The sequence below is a fragment of the Podarcis tiliguerta genome, assembly GCF_965153285.1.
Source record: "Podarcis tiliguerta genome assembly, chromosome: 11".
Taxonomy (NCBI): domain Eukaryota; kingdom Metazoa; phylum Chordata; class Lepidosauria; order Squamata; family Lacertidae; genus Podarcis; species Podarcis tiliguerta.
The window spans coordinates 50,873,563-50,889,734 of record NC_139544.1 but is presented as its reverse complement, the minus strand read 5'-3'; the positions used below and the strand labels follow the sequence as shown (position 1 = coordinate 50,889,734).

Sequence of the window (16,172 nt, the reverse complement as noted above, 5' to 3'; positions counted from 1 at the left end):
CAAACTGCTAGGTTGGCAGGCGCTGGGACCGAACGACGGGAGCGCACCCCGCCGCGGGGATTCGAACCACCGACCTTTCGATCGGCAAGCCCTAGGCACTGAGGCTTTTACCCACAGCGCCACCCGCGTCCCTGCAGACCTCTGTAATGCTTCGCTAATGTGGAGGCATTCTTCAGCAGGCTGAGTTGACATATTAAGATCATGACCCTTGTCTATAAACCCAGAGCAATGAGGGAAAGGTTGGGTGCTTTGCGGAACACGATGCTTCCTTCTGCACTTCAATAGATAGAAGGATAAATGCCAGCGCAGTCCCTGCCAGGCTCATTTGAATAAATTCCATTCCAAGAAGGTTAGGGCAGTTGGCTTTTTGAACCACTTTGGACGCACAAGATGGCCGTTGAGCAGCCTGTGATTTGCCTAGAGACCCAGCTGCATACGCTGAGAAGGAGATGTCCATTCTGAGGTGATCCTTCTGTAACAGAAGGGACTTGATGAAGACCACTTGCTTTGTGTTGCTGCTTATTGGGTTTTATTTACCTCAGGCTAGTTTTCGGGACAGAGTTCCCTCAGTTTTCCATGAACGAAATGCTCTCACACAGGGATGGGGAATCTGCTGCGACAGACATGAGTGAACTACAGCTTCCCTCAGCACCAGCCAGCATGGATGATGGTCAGGGGTGGTGGGAGTTGTGATTCAACGGCAGTTGGAGGGTGACCAGTTCCTCACTCCTGCGCTACTAAGGGATGCAGGTGGCACTGTGGTCTAAACCACTGAGCCTCTTCGGCTCGCCGATCAGAAGGTCGGCGGTTTGAATCCCTACGATGGGGTGAGCTCTCATTGCTCTGTCCCAGCTCCTGCCAACCTAGCAGTTCGAAAGCACGCCAGCGCAAGTAGATAAATAGGTACCGCTACAGCGGGAAGGTAAATGGTGTTTCCTTGCGCTCTGGTTTCCGTCACAGTGTCCCGTTGCGCCAGAAGCGGTTCAGTCATGCTGGCCACGTGACTCAGAAAGTTGTCTGTGGAGAAACGCTGGCTCCCTTGGCCTGAAAGCGAGATGAGCTCCGCAAACCCATAGTCACCTTTGACTGGACTTAACCAATCAGGGGACCTTTTACCTTTTTTACTATGATGATCCACCTACATCAGAGCTTTCCAAACTGTGTGTCGCGACACATTAGTGTGTCAGCTGCAGTGTGTAGATGTGTCGCACAAACACTCCCCAAAGGGGTTAGTTTAACCACCAGTTTGCTAGTAAGACTGAATTACTGCGGGGCGAAATGGTGCAAAACTGCATCACTGTGTCATGAAATGATGCATGTCTAAAAAGTGTGCCACCGACATGAAAAGTCTGGAAAGCTCTGACCTACGCAAAAGGCAGGTGGTTTTGGTTTTACTCCCCTGACCTCACCACAAGTGCAGTGCTTATACTTTACTGCTTTTGAGTGGACTTGCAGCAGCCAATGTGCTGCTGTAGGAAAAGGCGGCTTTGCTGGTTAACTTAAAAAGTTAAGACAGAAGGTGGTTTTCAGCTGTTTAACTCAGAGAAGACCCATTTAAATTAACGGGCCTAACTTAGTCACGTTCACTCATTTCAGTGGGTCTACTATTATGAATAAAAACATAGTTGAATATTATCGCGAATCTGGAGATTTATTTTGATTCCAATCTTTGACAGGAAAACAGTGCAAAAATTAATGATTTTAAGGTAGCTGTGTTTGGACACCAGTGCGAGTGTCTCAAAGCCCAAACACAAGGCAGAAACAGCGGCAGGAATTTACACTCTTTCTAACACAGGTCTTTTTATTTCTGGATTTCTTTAAAAATCCTGGATTTTTGCATTGGTTTGCTTTTTATTTGCTGTGGAAAGTGTGGTTGTTGTTATTGTTATTTTTGACAAGTGACAGAACAAGGTTATTAGTAAAGTTAGTAGCAAAGCCATTAATATTAGCATGGCAGTGCAATCCTATGCATGCCTACTCAGAAGTAATTTTCATTGCTGTCGTGTAGGAGGAGGAAAGGCATCCAGTCAACCAAAGGCCTGGGTGAAGACAAATCCAATTATGCTGGATTTAATTGATTTTATGTATGTTCTGTTGCTTTAAACTGTCTCATGGGAAGTGACTCAGAAATGAAATAACGAAATCATCCTCACTGTCGCCTTCACCATCGTCAAAATCATGGTCCCATTGTTAATATATAGCTACAAAAACATATAATAAATATGCAAAAATACATTTAAAAGGCGAGGGAGCATGTTCGTTTAAATATTAAGACAAATCAATATTGTTAACATTGCCATTTAGCCATAATCTAGAGAAAAGTAATATCTCTATACAAATTAGTATTAAGCAGTCTTTGTTTTCTTTGAAAAATGTGCTATCCTATTTTTTTTAAAAAAGCCCTGCCGGTGTAAATGAAAATACATCTATCATTATTACACCGTATTAGAGAATGAATGAAGGAAGGAATGAATCTTTATTTGCCTCAGCCATCGGCCAGAGTAATAAAACAACAATATGAAATACAAAGAACAGAAATAAAAAGTCAATTGTATAAAATACATTTTAGGGTTTTGAATCAATAGTCAAATAGTGGATCTTATTCTGATTGCTGGATTAGAGAGAGTTGTGTTTGCCTGTGTGACTGAGAAAAAGAGTGGTCTACAGCAGCAATTTATTGTGTATAATACTCATATTTTGGGGTGGGGATGCAGGGAGGGGGAGACATTAGCCTAAGACTAATGCAGCATAGCTAAGTATTCATATCTAATCTTCCTTAAAAAAGAAAAAAAAAGGATGGTGTGACTTTGATTTTAGCAGTACAGTGGTACCTCAGGTTAAGTACTTAATTCGTTCCGGAGGTCCGTACTTAACCTGAAACTGTTCTTAACCTGAAGCATCACTTTAGCTAATGGGGCCTCCTGCTGCTGCCACGCTGCCGGAGCACGATTTCTGTTCTCATCCTGAAGCAAAGTTCTTAACCTGAAGCCCTATTTCTGGGTTAGTGGAGTCTGTAACCTGAAGCGTATGTAACCTGAGGTACCACTGTAATGTTAATGGAGGGGGGCAATTAACCTTGAGAGTCATTTTGCAATCCCTGTCGCCTCCCGCACTCCCCACTACTGAGAAATCAGTTTGTACTTGTGATTTTCATAGTCAAATTAACCCCCAATGGCAATTTTGAGGAATGTTTGGGGAGGCGGGAGGAAATTGCTAAGCGCCTGCTCCCCTAATGCCACTGCCTTAATCAACTTCTCCACTCCCTGTGGCTGCATTCCCCTAAAGAAAAGAAAAAACACATCTATGTGTAATTTGAGCCTTGGGTCTATTAAAAAGTGCTTGAAAACACTGCAGTGGAAGTTATTACAACCCATTCCACAACTAGTCATTTTCTGTCAGCAACTTGCTGGCTTGAATTTCCGAGAAGATAGGGCGAGTGTATGCGGAGCCCAAGTTGCAGCAGTGGTCATTTTAGTTCAGCTGCTCTCACAGGCCCACTCCAGCTAAATCCATTGAATCCAGGAAGCTGCATGCAAGCAAAAGAATAAAATGCACTTTCTAAACTAAGTTGCCCAAGGGATATCACAGAATGTTGCATTTGCTGAAAGATGGAGCCGTTTTTGCTGCATGTTAAGAGTACAAGACTGGAAAGACATCTGTTTTTGTAAATAATATAAATAAGTGAAGAAAGAAGGGGGAGTAAGTGCCATTGTATCAAAACGAAGTAGGCTACTTATTAAAAATGTGTGAATAGATGTTAATTGATACAAACTTTCATAGACATCACACTAACAACAGGCTCGTTTTAAAATAGTTGAACACTAATAAAAGAGTAAAACTAATCATGCAAGCTGTCAGTTCTAAAAGCATGTAGAAAAGCCAGGATGCAGTAAGTCTAGTCAGGAGAAATATTGTGTGTGGCAGGGGTGGGTCTTGTCTGCCTGCAGCAATAAAGAGAAATTATTCCAAAACATCAGCCTTAAGGGACTGATACACCACAGAGAAACAACAAATATGTAGCAGACCTTGGAAACAGAATGGGAAGTAGGAAAGATGGGTGCAATTTTGTGATTTAAAAAAACAACAGTGGTTTTAATAAATTAGAAGAGGCCTTCTTTTATTATGCCAGCGCATGTATGGATTATAGCCTTTCAGGCTTGGAGAGTCTCTGAAACGTTTGTGGTTATTATTATTGTCAAACTTCTGGTCAACTCTTTTCTTCCTCAGGTTTAGCCAATTTTTGTAGCCAGCTGAACAAACTGATTGCTGCTTCAACAGACATGTGTACGTTTTGGTGTTATAATCAGAAGTGCTTGTTGGAGAGTATCAATGCAAATAAACACATGTCTTTGAGCAGTTTTGGAGCTGTTTTTAACAGAGTTGTGTATTTCTAAGAATGTTGCCTATCCATACGAGTGCTCATGCGGCCCTTCAAAAATAGAGAGGGGCGGAGGCAAAACTACCCGTTTCCCCAGAGCAATGATCAACTGTTTCTTTATTATTGTTGTTATTATTATTTTATTATTACAGTGGTACCCCCCAAGACGAATGCCTCGCAAGACGAAAAACTTGCTAGACGAAAGGGTTTTTCGTTTTTTGAGTTGCTTCGCAAGACGAATTTCCCTATGGGCTTACTTCACAAGACAAAAACGTCTTGCTAGTTTGTTTCTTTTTTCTTAAAACCGTTAATACCCAGGGTGCATTGCTTGAAGAGGTGCAGTTGCGACTTGACTTCAAGGAGCAACTCATAGCACGCCGTGTGGTAGCCTTTTTTTGAGATTTTTGAAGACTTTGGTATTTTTGAAGCTTTTCCAGAACTTCTTTTGCAGCCATTTGGTAAGTTAAACTTTTAAAACTTTTTTGGGGGGTTTTGGATTTTGGGTTGGGGTGTTTGGAATTCAAGCACTTGGTGTTGAGAAGGGGTTTGCAAGAATCTGGAAGCTTGTGGGGGTTTTTCTGATTTTTTGGGACCATTGGGGCACTCTGCCTTTTTTTTAAAAAAAAAAATTATGGGTTTGGATTTCTGTGTGGTGGGTGGCTGGGGGGGGGGGTCAGGGAATCATTGAGAAGGGGTTTGCAAGAATCTGGAAGCTTGTGGGGGTTTTTTTTCTGTTTTTTCTGATTTTTTGGGACCATTGGGGCACTTGCCTTTTTTTAAAAAAAAAAGATTTCTGGGTTTGGATTTCTGTGTGGTGGGTGGCGGGGGGGGGGGGTCAGGGAATCGTTGAGAAGGGGTTTGCAAGAATCTGGAAGCTTGTGGGGTTTTTTCTGATTTTTTCTGATTTTCTGGGACCATTGGGGCACTTGCCTTTTTTTTAAAAAAAAGATTTCTGAGTTTGGATTTCTGTGTGGTGGGTGGCTGGGGGGGGGGGTCAGGGAATCGTTGAGAAGGGGTTTGCAAGAATCTGGAAGCTTGTGGGGTTTTTTCTGATTTTTTGGGACCATTGGGGCACTCTGCCTTTTTTTAAAAAAAGATTTCTGGGTTTGGATTTCTGAGTGGAGGGTGGCTGGGGGGGGGTCAGGGAATTGTTTTCTGGGAGGTTTGGTGCTTTTGAATGTGAAGCACTGATTTTTTCTTTTGGGTTTGCGAAAGTAGGAGCTGTGCTGCCATGGGGCCCAAGAAGACTGCTGCTGCAGAGGCCGGCGAGAGGAAGAAGGAGAAGGTTACACTGGAAATGAAGAAGGAGATCATCCAGAAGCACGACGGTGGAATGCGTGTGACAGACCTCGCCAGGGAGTACGGGAGGAATCCATCCACCATCGGGATCATCCTGAAGATGAGGGAGAAGATCCTTGCGACTGACATAGCCAAGGGAGTCACCAGGATCGCGAAGAACCGGCCAGCTGTTCTGGAGGAGGTGGAGAAGCTGCTGCTCATCTGGTTAGAAGAGAAGCAGCGTGCAGGGGACACAGTGACTAAGGCCGCTATTTGTGAGAAGGCCAAGGCCTTGCACGCAGACCTCGTCCGGCAACAGCCAGGAACCTCAGGCAAGCCAGAAGTCTTCAAGGCAAGCAGAGGCTGGTTTGACCGGTTCAAGACAAGATCTGGAATCCACAGCATGGTCAGGCATGGAAAGGCTGCCAGTTCTGATGTTCTTGCGGCTGAAGACTTTGCAGCGGAGTTCCTGGAGGTTGTGAAGACGGAGGGCTACGTTCCACAGCAGGTCTTCAACTGCGACGAGACCGGGCTGTTTTGGAAGAGGATGCCCAAAAGGACTTTCATCACTCAGGAGGAGGCCAAGCTGCCTGGCCACAAGCCCATGAAGGACCGTCTTACCTGCTCTTCTGTGCCAATGCAAGTGGCGACCTGAAGATCAAGCCCCTGCTGGTGTACCGCTCAGAGAACCCACGGGCCTTCAAGAGACAGAAGGTCGACAAGGAGCAGCTGAGTGTCATGTGGCGATCCAACAGTAAGACTTGGGTCACACGTGTGCTGTTTGTGGACTGGGTCAATCTTGCTTTTGGCCCTGCTGTCAAACAGTACCTGCTGCACAACGACCTGCCGCTGAAGGCTTTGCTTCTGATGGACAATGCTCCTGCTCATCCTAAAGGCCTTGAGGAGGACTTGTTGGAGGAGTTCAGCTTCATCAGCATAATGTTCCTGCCGCCTAACACCACGCCACTGCTCCAGCCAATGGATCAGCAGCTCATCGCCAATTTCAAAAAACTCTACACCAAGGAGCTTTTCAGGCAATGCTTTGAGGTGACTGATTGCACAAACATCACCCTGCGGGAATTCTGGAAGGACCACTTCGACATCGTCACCTGCTTGAAGATGATCACCACGGCCTGGAACGGGATCAGCCAGAGAAATTTGAATTGCGCTTGGCGCAGCCTGTGGCCGGACTGTGTGGCACCAAGTGACTCTGATGCACCAGAGTCAACAGTGGTGCAGGACATTGTTTCCTTGGGGAGGAGCATGGGCCTGGAGGTCACAGAGGAGGACGTCAGCGAGCTGGTGGAGGAGCACGACCACGAGCTGACCACCCAGGAGCTGGTCGAACTGCAAGCAGAGGCTGCACAGGAGCAGGCCTCGCTGGAAGAGGAGGAAGCAACTTAGGAATGGCTGTCCTCCAAAGAACTGAGGGACATTTGTCACAAGTGGAAAGATGTGCAGGCTTTTGCAGAGTGGCACCACCATGACAAGGACCTGACACGTGACCTTGCGAACACTTTTGACACGAGGGTCATGTCGTCTTTCAGGGAGGTGCTGAAAAGGTGGATGAAGCAGCAGACCATGGACAGGTTCTTCAGCAAGAAGCAAAGAGTGGAAGAGGAACCTTCTTCGAGTTGTCCCCCAGAGTCTTAGAAAATGTACAGTACACTTTGGTGATCGTTAAATGCTTTTCTGTCATGTTTAGAAAGTTAAGTTATTGTTCCTTCAATTTTTGAAATGCTCTTTACAGTATGTGTGACTTTAAAGAGCACTTAATAAACTCTTCTTGTACCAAATTTGGCGTTGTTTGGACTTTTTTTGACCATAGGAACGCATTAATTGATTTTCAATGCATTCCTATGGGAAACCGTGCTTCGCAAGACGAAAAATTCGCTAGACGAAAAAACTCGCAGAACGAATTAATTTCGTCTTGCGAGGCACCACTGTATTATTTTTTAGGAAAATAAGTAATAATCATAAATAACTAAGAATAAAAATGTGCACCCCACCACCGAGACCATTCCATTGTAACTATCCAACCTCCCAAAATTTCAACACCTCTAGCGATGGTTTGATCCCCTTTCTGTTTTAACAGTACAAATTCCACAAACACCCTCCATATCTCCTCAAAATCATTTCTCCTGCATATTCCCTGTCTTACCTTAATGGCACATGTTAATTTAGCATTAATGGCTATATCCCACATCTCTTTATACCATTATTCCATTTTAAATTCTGCTTGCCCCTTTCACTTCCTAGCTATAATAACTCGTGCAGCTGTCAATAAATTTGCAAGCAAGCCCTTCACAGCCTGCAAACCTTCTCCCCCATCGTAAATTGATAATAACGCTACTTCTGGGCTTTCGTCAGCTTTAACCCAGTGATTTCTGTTCTCTCCTAAAACACCCCTTACCAAAAATTTTTTATATATTTACATCCCCACCACATGTGAACATAGTTCCTGGTTTCCTGGCATCCCCTCCAACGTAACACTGAATATTCCTTGTTTATTTTATTTAATCTGACTGATGTTAAATACCGTCTCCAAACTAATTTATTGTAATTTTCTTTTATTCTTATGACCAACTATTTCAACGTGTCTTTTTGCAAACAGCAACAACAACGAAACACTGTTGTTTCTCAAAACTTCATCTCGATTAGGTGCCACTAACAAAGCGTGTTCTCCAATAACTGAGAGCACGTGTTGCGGTGTGGGCCACCGGGCCAGGCCTCTTGTTGCCAGGCAGGTTAATAGTTGTTGCTTGGCATTGTGATTGGATAACCGGGTTGCTGGGGCAAATTGTATGTTGCAAATTGGGTGGGTGGGACCATAGTCTTTAAATATTGGTGCACTCTGGTTTCTCTTTCTCTTTGCAGAGTGCATCGGATCACCGCCCTTCTTTTCCGGTTGACCTTGCTTTGCCTGTCATGGGGTTGTCTGCCTTGGCGCAGGGGCCTAGTAGGATTTTTGCCTTTTGGTGATTGGCTGTGCCATTTGGTTTTTGCCTACTACTCAGCAATTCGTCACAACTTGTAAGGTTGTGGTTAGGCATTGGTTATAATATGCTGGTGGTGGAGGGGTCAGGATAGGCTGTGCCTGCCCCTCCTATTGCGCTGAAGGAAATTCCATTAAAGGAATCCTGGGGCTTGCCATGATTTCGTCCAATCCTTGTCATGGGACCAGGGCCGCCCAATCCCTGTCATGGGAATCCTTGTCATAGGACCGGACCGGCAAGCTTTCGGGGAGCTGCTGGGGTGAGCGGCGTGGGTCCAACGCTTAGCTCAAATGACCCCCAAGTTTGACTTTCCCTTCTACTGGATACTGATCGGACCTCGGGATGTCAGTTCTGTCCCAGGCGGGGCGACAGATAGTCAGAACCAATGTCTAAACAACCACTCACTGATTTTGTATTTTAATAAAGTTGTGGCCAAAATAGTGCCCAATAACCAAAACTAAATTACGTGTCATGTGTGAAGTTATTTGAGGGGTGGCCCGGTGACATACACACGCAAGAGGGAGGCCTGAATCCAGCTTCTGCTCTGATTCTCTCAACTTGAAAAGAAAAGTTTATTCCTGATTCCTGGACTGGTCCTTTGCTCAAGCAAATTCATATTGCATGTGTTGATGTGTTGTTTATTATTATGTGTTTCCTTCTGTTAGATCAGAGTGTGTATCTGTTCCCCATCTCCAACACTCAATTTTCTTGAAAAAGAAAGAGAAAGATTGTCTCTGCATAGCCCAAGGATGGGAACCTGTGGGCCTTCAGATATTGGTGTACTATGGCTACCATCATGCCTGACCACTGGCCAGGCTGGCTGGAGCTGATGGGATTTGTACACAAACAAGAACCATAGGTCTCCAGCAGGAGCCCCATCCCTGCCTTGCAGCAATAAGTTGGACTCCAACATCTGGAGAGACGTCTGGTGTACCTTTTGGGGGGGAATAAAACAATGTGAGGCTCTATTCTGTGCCCACCCACTGCAACACCCCATTATTCCAAGAAAATTTGCACCACACTCCTTGCATGCTTACCCAAAAGTACTCTGCAGCTAGCAGTGGCGTAGCGTGGGTTGTCAGCATCCGGGGCAAGGCAAGTAATTTGCGCCCCCTAACCCGTGGATTTGCACCCCCTAACCCTAACCCCCAGATGTTGCGCCCAGTGCAGCCGCCCCCCCCCTGCACCCCCCCCACGCTAAGCCACTGGCAGCTAGTGTACTTAGGGGCTGCAGCTTTTGTTTTCCATTTTTATTTGGACAGGGAGCCCTTGTCTTCTTCAGCACTAGAGCAAACACTGAGTTTTGTTCTTTTAAAGAAAGAAAGGTGCTTCCCTTGCTTCGTAGAACCGTAGGATTGTAGAGTTGCAAGACTGGTTTTGAATTGTCAGCCTTCTTCCGACTTGATCCCTTTTTCTCTGCCCTCCGTGGCAACTTGGAGCTGTCTGAAAACATGCCAGGAGTCAGGTTGCAACAAGGCGACATTGCAGACCCTGGCACTAGGACCTCCCAGACGCCTTTTCTGAAATGCTGGCTGGTAGCATGTCAGCGTACAGAGACTGAGTGGCTCTCGCTGTTACACAAGACGAAGGGTAGCAGCCGCAGGAGCATCCTTTGCCTCTTGAAAGCCAAGGTACCTGTTTATCTGCTTGCCGTCCTCAGCATCCTTAACCTGCCAATTGCTTTATCAGAGCCTAGCAGAGTTTAGCTGCAGCGGCAGAACACCAGTGGCTGCATTTTCCCCTCCCTCCTCTCATACCTGTGTTTTCTTGCGCCCGTAGAGAGAGCAGACAGAAGCAACAGTGCCGTTAAGAAATGGGCTAATTATTTTCCAGCTGGCAGAATCCAGAGGGATTATTTCACACCAAAAAGTGTAAGTAGCTTTTATATCATCTCCCCTGCATAGCTTGTCACTACTGCTTTTGCACCTTCATCTTTTGCAAAAAGAACCACACACCAAGCCTCAAACCAAAACAAAGCACATCCCCCTTTTCTAGAAACCTTCCAGTCCTCTTGTGGGGGCAGTTTATGAAATAAAATGTTTATATTTGTTATAACACATGGCAAAAAAAAAGTCTTTGCAAAGTCCAGTATGGGTCATGTGCTTTTTTTGCTTGTTTATGTATGGTCAGAGATGATTTTCTGTTTGCAATTATCAGTATTATTTTTTCTGTTGTGTTCTCCATGGCCACTGAAAGGAGGGCAGGGGATAATGCAATTGGAACAGGAATGACTTGTGTTAAAACCAGGAAGGAGCTAGTGAGCGTGGGAAACCAAAATACTTGAATTTATTCCAGTTTGGTTCCATTGTCCTCAGTGAAATGAAATAGTTTTTATTCAAACTACTTTGACATGCCCAGGTTGTGGGCCGGATTCCAAAGGGGCCCGATTTTTATTTTGAGACAAACCTCAGCCCCAAGAAAAACATCTGGCGGTTTTGTGCCATGCCACGACAGTTCTTTAAAAAGACTATCAGAGGTGAAAGGATCCAATCCTGCATTGCAGGGGGCTGGGACTAGATGACCCTTGAGGTCCTTTCCAACTCTGCCATTCTATGAAACCATATGTCAGGCTAGTTTACATCAAAACACAGGAGCAACAAACATCCTCATAAAGAATCTTATGCACAGGCCTGCATGTTGAGAGACAAGGAACATTGCTTGAACCCAACTCTCCCTCAAAATACTACTCTCTTGCAACAAGAGGTGTACTATTTGCATGTTAAATCAGAAGCAAATCTTATTCACATGCTTAAGTTTGCTCCTTTTTGGTTCTGTGCATCAGGCGTGGTTCAGTTACAAGTGGCTTTCTCTGCAAGAAAGGGAGTCAGTCTGGATGTGTGGCAGCAGAGTTAGGTCAGTGGATCTGAACTATTGGGGTATGTTGTCATTTCCAGCAGATAAGTGGCAAGAGGAAAGAGGTGTGCTTCCCCACTGTGGTTCCACCTTTCCCTTGCCTCTTTCCCTGTGATGCAGCAAGAACCCTGGCTTGAGAGGAAGCAGGTGGGGTAGAGGAAACTGAAGGGTGGAAAAAGAAGCCAGCCCATCACCCCAGCTATTGGCCTGTCAATCACAGCTCCTCCCAGCTGTTTTGCAGCCATTTTGTGGTTTACCAGTCCCAGACCAGCTGCTGTTGTCTAATTCTGGGGTGGGGAAACTGTTAGACTCCAGCTCCCATTATCCCTGACCCTTGGCCATGCTTGCTGGAGCTGATGGGAGCTGTAGTCCCCCATCATTTGGAGCGCCATGGGTTTAGTTCAACCCAAACCAGTCAGTACCACTGGGGTTTCAACAGGAGCTGATGGCAGAGGGATAGTTTGACAAACCTTAAACAAGTCTCTTAAAAAAATATTAGTTTTTTTTAGATTTTGAAATTGACGAACAGTTATCAAACAACCAACATAAAAAGAGAATTCTGAGGAGTCTCCTGGACTTCCCTCATCCCCTTTGTGGGTCCTTGTATAATGTTTTGCTCCTGCATCTTGTATTAATCCGAATCTATTAAATGTCCCTTCTTCTTCTTCTTCTTTAGCGATCACTCATAGCTGAGTAAGATTGTCTTCCATAAACACGGTTTTAACAGTGAGTCCGTAAGTGACTGTGGAAGTTCAACATTAAACTTCAAGAATTATTCCAATCCCACTAATAAATTCAATTGTTTACAGTGGCTTTAAAGGTAAATTATATATTTTCCCCATTCCTTATTAAAATTTTGCTCTTCCTGATTTCTGATTCTTCCGGCCATTTTTGCCATTTTGGCATAATACATCAACTTAATCTGCCATTCTTTTCTGGTAGGGACTTTATCTTCTTTCCATCTGTGGGCTAGTAACATCTGAGCAGCAGCAGTTGCGTATGTAAATAGTTTTTTTCTGATCCGTTGGAATTTCGGCAGCTAGAATTCGTAAAAGAAAAGTTTGGGGTTTTTTAAGAAAAAGTTATTTTAAACATTTTTGAAAATTCACTATATATCATCTCACATAATTCTTTTAGTATTTTACATATCCACCACATATGATAAAATGTGCCTTCTCTTTCCGCACATTTCCAGCATGTATTTGACCTTGCTTTGTACATTTTAGCTAGTTTACTGGGAGTTAAACATCATTTTCATATAGTTTTCTTTCAACCTATAACATGCTGTAAACTTCAAATCCCAGTTCCATAGCTTCTCCCATGCTGTAAGTTGTATATTATATACTTAAACGTCTCCATCCTTTAATGTGCCCATATTATTTTATTCACATATAAGAAAAACTTTAGATATAAGGCTCCTATTTTCCCATCTGTTGTTGGGCAGCAAAAGAAAATCTTGATTTTCTCTTGACAATAAAAATAAATGGTCTGTTGCCTATATTGTATTCAATTCAGCTGCTTAAATTTTGTGTCAACCAAGTCTACTCAGAAGTAAGCTGGAGTAAATGGGGCTACTCTAAGGGAAGTAGGCAGAGGATTTTTCCGTGTGCTGACAACAAACCAATGCAGTTCTGGTTGGCGACTGAAAGTAATTCCTTTCTGACCTCAGTGTTCTCTATATACATACATGCACACAAAACCCTACACTGCCCCTTCCAGTTCTTCTGAAAGTATACAGAAGGGAGGCTCTTTAAAAAGCCAGGAAATATGAGGAGGAAGATGCCAGGTGAGGCACAAAATTAAGACAGGGGGCCACAGGTTGTCCATCTGTTTTCACTTGGATAGTTCTCCACTGACTGACTGGCACTCCCTCTAATGTCTATGGGCCACATCCAGCTTTGCTGATGCAGTGCACTTCTGTATGCAAGACAGAGTTCCTGTCCTCTCCACACATACACAGACACTCTCAAAATCAGCTCTGGGTTGTTGGGGGCCTTTTTGATCAGATGCAGGGGGTGGGGGAGAGAGAGGAAATGGAAGTCCCATTGCTGGGCCAGCAGTGGATACAACTGTATTTTGGGGGGAAGGTCATTTGTTGGGGGAGATGATCTATTTGTGTAATCAACGCTTGTGCAGAGGAACTCTGAAGTTTGTTAGTTTTGCTTCCTGTACCCTGGCTCTCACTCTGTAAGGAAACATGAATGATCTCTTTCATCTTACTGGAAATATCTGCTTCTCCATCGAAATCACTTTACCATGCTACTTAATGAAATCTGAAATGGACGTGTGGATGGAGGCTCATGCTGGGAATCCAGATGCTGAAAAGATATGCACCTGATAGCCATCATCTCAGACAGATGTTTGTTCCATCCAATGTAACATCTTTGTGCCCATAATTGTGCTAAACTGAAGTCCAGAACTGATTGAAACTAAAAAAAGGAAAGTGTGAGCCCTGCAGTGGTAGATGCCCAGTTCAGTTAAACTGATTTAGTTTACTTAACCTCAACAACAGCTCATCACAAAATACTTTGAAGAGAAGGACAACATTGTAAGCACAAAAATAACAGCAGCGGCAGAGTTTGCTTCCAGTAGTGGTACTAATAACAAATGCTAAATTCTTACATGCTACAGTGAAGGCAGGACGTGGGTGGCGCTGTGGGTAAAAGCCTCAGCGCCTAGGGCTTGCCGATCGAAAGTTCGGTGGTTCGAATCCCCGCGGCGGGGTGCGCTCCTGTTGCTCGGTCCCAGCGCCTGCCAACCTAGCAGTTCAAAAGCACCCCCGGGGGCAAGTAGATAAATAGGGACCGCTTACTAGCTGGAAGGTAAACGGCGTTTCCGTGTGCAGCTCTGGCTCGCCAGAGCAGCGATGTCACGCTGGCCATGTGACCTGGAAGTGTCTCCGGACAGCGCTGGCCCCCGGCCTCTTGAGTGAGATGGGCGCACAACCCTAGAGTCTGTCAAGACTGGCCCGTACGGGCAGGGGTACCTTTACCTTTACCTTACAGTGAAGGCACCCCATGAATAAGAATAATAGCCTTTCCTTAAATTTCTGGATGAATGGATGAAAGATTCTGAACTGCTGGGATATTTCTAAAAGGACATACACAACCTGATTAGTCCTTGGATTTTTAAAAAGTGCTATCACACTAGGTAGAGGTAGCATAAAATCATAGACTTGTAGAGTTGGAAGGGACCCCTGAGGGTATAATGCATAAATAGACCTGAAATCTCCCTGACAGCCTCTGTTTATTTGGAATCACTAATTCAGCAAGGCAGATTCCTTCCTATTAAATTTAATAAGGTTGCTGTCAGTTGAATGGGATGTTCATGGCTCCCACAGGTGCTCTGTGAAGATGGAGATTTGTTGCATTAACTGACTTGCCAATCAGAATTAGAGGTGCTGCCGCCTGGACTGACCTTATACAACAGATATGAGAAAGCATTGCCCTCATCTCCCTGACAGAAACCCTTAGGTAGCTGCTATTGTTTTGCCATTGTCAGATCTTAGCCTGCAAGCTCCTTGGGGCGAGATCTTGCTTTTCGCATTTATGCTAAGAATCAAATGTTGGGGAAGAAACAGATAATAAATAGGCCATCCATTAATGGCTGGAAAATGACTTTCAAAAATGGAATTCATTACCCAGTTCACAGAGATATTTTGCAGGAGCATAGGAGAACTATTTTTTTAAAGGAATAATTTCATAATTATCTCCCTTGCTAGCAAAATGACTGTTATTTTCATTGATGAGTATGTGGAATCCCTGGGTCCTTTCCAAGCAGGCACACATGGTGTCTCCTGCAGGATCCTTACTAGTGACAGCTGGGCTCTACAGGGCCTTAGTAAACATTATGAAGAAGTACCACGTCTCCCCAGCTCCCCAGCGTCTTCACAGTAACAGCTAGTAAAAGTAGCAAGCATCATGACTTCATGCCCAGAGCAACGCTGATGTTGTGTCATGTGTTACTGGGCAGACACCTGTCGAAGCCAGCTGCACATCCTTCATAAAATCTAGTTAGGCTCTTGGTAGTCAGGTGTTGTGCCTAAGTCCATTGCTTTACTTTTACTCATAAGACTGATCGGGTGGAGAACCGTTCACTTTTATGGGAGAAAGAGAAGGAGTATCCTGCAAAACACCGTTCTTTGGCAACATTTCAAGGGAAGGTTGAGTCATGTGAGCTCAAAATGCGACATCCCAACTCAAAAAAGCCCTCCTCTTTTTCAGTTAGGCCCAACCTCGTTCAAATAGGGTCCAGTTCAAAATGAGGTTTGCTTCCCCCCAGCCCTGTTGCTAGTCTCCCTGTCAGTCTTCCCCAGTAAACAACCCCCCCTTAACTTTTGAGAGGGGGTAGAGTAACTTGCAAGGACACTGGGAAAACCCAAATTTGAAGTGTACTAGGGTTGGCTGTGTTCAAAGATCACTTCTTGGGGAATATTATTTTCCCTGCACCTTTTGTTCCCTGCCATTAACAAATCAAACCTACTCCAGTCTGTAGATTTGGGTGCTGGTTTGGGTGTCATGCAAGGGCAGCAAACTGTTAGTTGTTTTATTTGTTATTGTTGCGTTTTTGCTGTTCAAATAAGGTGAAAAACACTGTTTGCCTGTCTCCATTTCCAAAATAACTTGGCCAGCTTTGGATGCTATGGGCCTTGAGCTAGATGGTTGAGG

General features: G+C 44.6%; 1 protein-coding gene across 2 annotated transcripts in view; it reads left to right on the top strand.

Moving 5' to 3' along the window:
* The first annotated feature begins 348 nt into the window (after positions 1 to 348).
* Positions 349 to 16,172, top strand: part of RAB27B (RAB27B, member RAS oncogene family) — a 112,711-nt gene continuing 96,887 nt past the window's right edge. The window contains exons 1-2 of one of the 2 annotated variants that reach the window (XM_083403224.1): positions 349 to 463; positions 10,432 to 10,523. The gene's annotated coding sequence lies outside the window, so the exon portion shown is untranslated. Of the gene's footprint in view, positions 464 to 10,137; positions 10,284 to 10,431; positions 10,524 to 16,172 lie in introns of those variants that run through there. The other variant, XM_083403225.1, reaches the window with a different exon arrangement.